Source organism: Vulpes vulpes, chromosome 8, assembly GCF_048418805.1.
Source record: "Vulpes vulpes isolate BD-2025 chromosome 8, VulVul3, whole genome shotgun sequence".
NCBI lineage: Eukaryota > Metazoa > Chordata > Mammalia > Carnivora > Canidae > Vulpes > Vulpes vulpes.
The window spans coordinates 64,446,970-64,453,035 of NC_132787.1; positions in this window are offsets into that span (position 1 = coordinate 64,446,970).

Here is a 6,066-nt window from a genome sequence, read left to right on the forward strand (position 1 = left end):
CTCGATCTCGGATCCCCAGGATCCGGCTCTGAGCCGAAGACAGCGCTAAACCGCTGAGCCACCCAGGCTGCCCCATTTATTACCTTTAGTCAAGAGATTGCTCCAAGATTTATCCTGTGTACTGTGCTGCAAGATGAGAAGAAAACCACATTTTGTTTTTTTCCTAAATCATTTCCCTTGGAAACAGATCTATGTCATGGTTTAGTGTAATGGTTTTACAAAAATACTACTCATTTATTTTGCTTGTCCTCTCTTTTAATTTGTTTTGTTTTGCATTTTTTAAAGAGATTTTTATTTATTTGTGAGAGACACAGAGAGAGAGGAGAGATGTAGGCAGAGGGAGAAGCGGCTCCCTGTGGGGAGCCCGATGTGGGACTCCATCCCGGGACCGCGGATCACACCCTGAGCCAAACGCAGGTGCTCAACTGCTGAGCCACCCAGGCATCCTTGTTTTGCATTTTTAAGAAGATATTCCCAGGACTGTCAGAATAGTTGATAATTGCTATTTGTCAGAAATAACCTACTCTTTAAGCTAGTGGATAGAGAGGAAAATAATAAGAAATATATACATTATGACTCTTTAAAACCTTTTGCCTGAAAGGACCAATCTCACAACAGGATATTATTACCCAACACAATGACAGGCTTTTCTGATCGGATTGCATAGAATTATTTCCTTCTGCTCTATTCAAAACCACCCTTGGCCAAAGAACTTCTTATCTTTTGACAGAATAAGCTCTAGAGAAAGTACAGTTGATAAAAGAAGTTCTGTCTAATGGGTAAAGCTGAGAATTAAGTTAGAATTTCCTGATGTAAGTTGGTCATACAGAGATTTTTATATTTCCTGCTCCTTTCGGTTTAGTTATCACATCTGAAAAGTATTGCCAAGCCATGAAATAGGATTACTGATCTTCTTACTATTAGCGAATTCTTTTTAATCTTCAGAGGGATATTTTTGCATGGAGATAATTTTTCCTCACATTCGATGGTGTTTGATGGTGTTTTGCAATTCATTATCTATTTAGTTCTTTTATACTGTCTCTGTATTTATATCAATATCTCTTACTCTTCCAACATATGAATTAAAATAAGTTACTATAGTGAGGGAATCATATTTATCACATACTTCAGTTGTATTTCCTTATGTAGGTTAGGGAAAAAAATACTGTACCAATTGATAGTTATTTAATAAATACTTTGTGAGTTGGGCTGCCCAACTGGGAATATGTTGTACCACCCGATACGCCTGTTATTCTCCAAGCTTCCACATACTGTAAAGTGAACAGTCATATAATACTTTTCACTAATTCACCACAATATATTCTTACCTAATATCTTTTGCCTGAATTTTTCAGTAGTCACTAAAACTTTCTTAATATTCATCTGGTACTTTTGGCATTGAGAAAACTTTTCATTTCCTTCTCATGCAACCTCAGAATAAAGAAAGCTATTGGTTGGGACACCTGGGTGGCTCAGCTGTTGAGTGTCTGCCTTTGGCTCAGGGTGTGATCCCGGATCTGGGAATCAAGTCCCACATCAGGCTCCCTGAGTGGAGTCTGCTTCTCTCTCTGCCTATGTCTCTGCCTCTCTCTCTCATGAATAAATAAATAAATCTTAAAAAAAAAAAGAAAGCTATCAGTGGAGTTATTTCTCTAAGGAGAAGGCACCTCTGTGCCTTGCATGAACTTCATTTTTGCAGTGATTTCCTGGAAAAGGAGTAAGGATGTGATATACTGGAAAAGATTCCTGAAATGAATTTTAAATAAAAACTTAGAAAAAAGGAAATAGCATACCCTTTTGTGTTTGCTTATCTGTTGATGTTTTAGGAACAGAGATGAATTAATCATATCCCATATTTAATAGCACACTGTTATGATTTTTCATTTCAATATTTTTGTTATATTATGTATTTATCAGACTCTCATTCCTATACAAAGGCACCTAGTTTAATGTGTTTGATACATGTACTGGGATATTTATGCATCCTTAAAAAATACGTTATGTTATTTAGTAAATATTTTAATTTTCTCTGAATAGTATTACATTGTAATGTCATGTCTTTTTTTTTTTTTTTTGTTATTTTCAATCAGTATTCCCATCTACTTTGCTGTGTCATTGCTTAGATCTATGGTATAGTGTTATACAGTGTGCATCCATCACATTTTATTTATTCATTCCCCAAATGATGCTCATCTAGGATGTTGTCAACTCCTTGCTACAACAAACAGCACTCTGTAACATCCCTATATATAGCCTTTTTGAAACATCTGTGACAGTTTTTCACGGATTATGCCCAGGAGTGGAATTCCTGAATCGTATAATTAATTCACATATTTATTAAATATTTCCACGTTATTCTCCAGAACAACCATACATGTTTACATTTCCAGTGGCAGTGAAGGGAGTGGATGGAGAGGAAAATAATAAGAAATACATACATTATGACTCTTTAAAACCTTTTATTTCCCCATGTTTCACTAGAACTTGGTATATCTATTTCTTTTTTTTATTTTTAAAGATTTTATTTATTTATCCATGAAAGACACACAGAGAGAGAGAGAGGCAGAGACACAGGCAGAGGGAGAAGTAGGCTCCACACAGGGATCCTAATGTGGGACTTGATCCGAGGTCTCCAGGATCATGCCATGAGCTGAAGGAGGCGCTAAGCTGCTGAGCCACCCAGGCTGCCCCATATCTATTTCTGTGTAGCAAATTACCTCAAAACTTTGTGAATTAAAAAGATTTATTATCTCATTTTTTTGTGGGTTAAGAATCCTAGTGCATCTTATCTGGGTGACTTTCAGTCAAGGTCTGTTGTAAGGTTATAGTGAAGCTGTGAGCTAGAGCTGTGGTCTCATCTGAAGGCTCAACTTGGGGAGGAGTCACTCCAAATCATTCCTGTAGTTATTGGTAGGATTTAGTTCTTCATGAAAATTTTGAGCCAAGGGCCTCAATTCCTTATAAGCTGTTTGCTGGAGGCCTCCTTTAGTTCCTTGCCACATGGACCACTTCATCAGAGAGCTCACAATATGGCAGTTCTCTCAAGCATGTGAGAGAGTAAGAGAGAACAAATGAAATAGAAGCCACATTCTTTACAATCTAATCTTTGAGGTGACATCCCCTCACTTTTGCCATATTATTTTTGTTAGAGGCAACCCAGTAGGTTTAGACTCTCTGTTTTCTGCATCAGTTGACTTGTTAGGGGGCCATCATGCATAGCACTTAGAAAAGTGAGTTTTGGAGTTAGACATTCCTATGTTTGGATTCTGGCTCTGCCTCTGCTTCATTACATGATCCCTGGCAAATTGCTTACTTGCATAAAAGTCAGCTTTCTTATCAGTACAGTAAGGATAATATTAGTGTCTATTTCATGAAATTATTTTGAAAATTTAATAAAATAAAACATTAGAAATGCATAGCATAATGTATATAGCACATATAAATTTTTCTACCAGTATTTCCTACTGTTATTTTAATTAAAATATGTCTTTTGTGTTGGGATTTGTGTTGAGAGAATGCTGACAAGAATATGCTTTCTTAGGGTGTATGTTCTGCAAAAATGGAAAGGAGTGGAAATAAGAAGACATTGAATATTAGGAGAATATTCAACAAAATCCAGGAAGTCATGAAAGAATCTGAGCTTATCTGGAGGATGGTCAAAATAGACATTTTTTTTCTGTAGGATTTGACTGTTTTTAAATGTATCATTTGGAGGAGAAAATCAATAGATAGACATGTATTGTTTTAGAAGGTGAGAATGGAGTGTGGGTTTCAGTTAGAGAAGACAATTAAAACAGGTAAAAAAGGAAGATAAAAAGCAGAGTGAGTAAGGAAGTATGAAATAAGCTTGATTTTAGAAGTTAAACAATTGGCAGAAATAATTTTTATGGATAAGATGATAGTCTCAGTCACTTAGTATTATTCTATTTATTCAAACTTCTCCAATACTAAAAAAATGGATATGAATGAGCCCAGTCAACTTTTTGGCTATTCGTTGCAAATGAGTGAGAGAGGCTATATTTCAGCATGGGGATATGGGAGGTGTACTTCAAAAGCGCTTCATACTTGTGTTTTAGAAGCATAAGAACCCAGTGCCAGGGCCAATGGAACTATTCTGACAAGGGATCTCTCCACATGTACTATGTTCACAGGGCTCCCATCAGTCAAATCTGATCAGTCATCTGCTTTCAACAGTAGTGCTGACCGACTGGTGTTTTACTACCATGCATTATTCATCTCAACATAAAGGATAAACTCAGCTCTGTTAACCACTGCCTGAGGGCCCTCAGAGTCAAAAAGGAAATATGTAGTTTGGAATTGTGTTTCTTTATGGGAAGGGAAGAAGCAGACTAGACATAACCATTGCCAATACAGTTTGGTTAATAAAATGTGTGTAGTCATAGTATTTAGAGGTTGCTTATTATGGTATGAGAAAAGTTTCTAGAAAAGACCAGAGCTGGCACAATTAGTTTTTACTTCATTTCTATGCAAACTTTACTTAGATGAATTCTGTTTCTGGACAAAGTGTATTCAGTTGAGCTGCCTAGTACGTAGATAAGGAAACTATATAAAAATGCTGAAACATGTCAAAAATCTCAAAGGATCCTGTTTGAAATCTCAGCTTTTGACCGGCAATGAATTAAATGGTAAGATAATTAATATCTCTCAGTAGCATATGAAAATAAGTTTATGTGGTGAAGATGCAAAGATTATCTCTAAACACCTATAAACACACAATCATGTATGCAAATACACACACACAGAAAATTAGGGAAAGGGAGAGAGGTAGGGGGAAATAGAGGAAGAGAGAGAGATGAAATGAGGGAGATTGATTTTTTTTAATGGCAAAAAAATTTTATTACAGTTATAATATAAACCAGCATTTGCCAACATTTTCTTTTTTTAGAAAAGAACAGCTTTCTTGAGGTATAGTTGATAACAAAAACTGCACATATTTCATGTGTACAATTTGGTGAGTTTGGATATATGCAAACATCCATGATACTATCATTAGAATCAAGGTAATAGACATATCCAATACCTGTCAGAATTTTCTCATGTCTCTTCCGTTTTTTTCTTTTTCATGTTTTGTAAGAACGTTTAACATGAGATCTACCCTTTTAACACATATCAATGTGCACATTATCATATTATTAACTGTAGGCACTGTGTTGTACAGCAGATCTTTAGAATTTATTCATCTAGCATAATTACAACTTTATACACATTGAATAATAAATCCTCATTTCCCCAATAGCTAAATCCCTGGAAATCATTATTGTATTTTCTGCCTCTATGAGTTTGACTATTTTAGGTAAGTCATATAAATGGAATCACATAGTATTCATCCTTATGTATGGCTTATTTCACTTAGCAATATGTCCTCCAAGTTTGTCCATGTTGTCACAAATGGCAAGATTTCCTTCATTTTTAAGGCTGAATTGTATTCCATTGTGTGTATACCTCATTGGTTTTATCCATGCATCTGTCAATGGATTCTTGAGTTCTTTCCATATTTTGGGTATTGTGAATAGTGCTATAATGAACATTGGAGTCCAGGTATCTTTGAGACCCTGATTTCGACTCTTTTGGATATATACGCCAAAATGGGATGGCCAGGTCATATGGCACTCTATATTGGTTTTTCAAAACTGCTGAGCCATTTTATATTCTCACCAAGACTGTACAAGAGTTCCCATTTCTCCACAAACTTATCAACACTCATCTTTTTTTTTCATTAATAGCCATCATAATAGGTGTGAGGTGATTTCTCATTGTAGTTTTGATTTGCATTTTCCTGATAATTCATGATGTTGAGCATCCTTTCATAAAACTATTAACCATTTGTATATCTTCTTCGGAGAAATATCTGTTCAGGTCCTTTACTCACTTTGGAGAAATATCTGTTCAGGTCCTTTACTCACTTTTAAAATTGGGTTACTTATTATTATTATTATTATTAGTTATTCAATTGAAAGATTTCTTTATGTATTTTGGAAATTAATCCCTTATTTGATATATGGTTTACAAATGCTTTCTTCTATTCTGTAGGTTGCCTCTTCATTC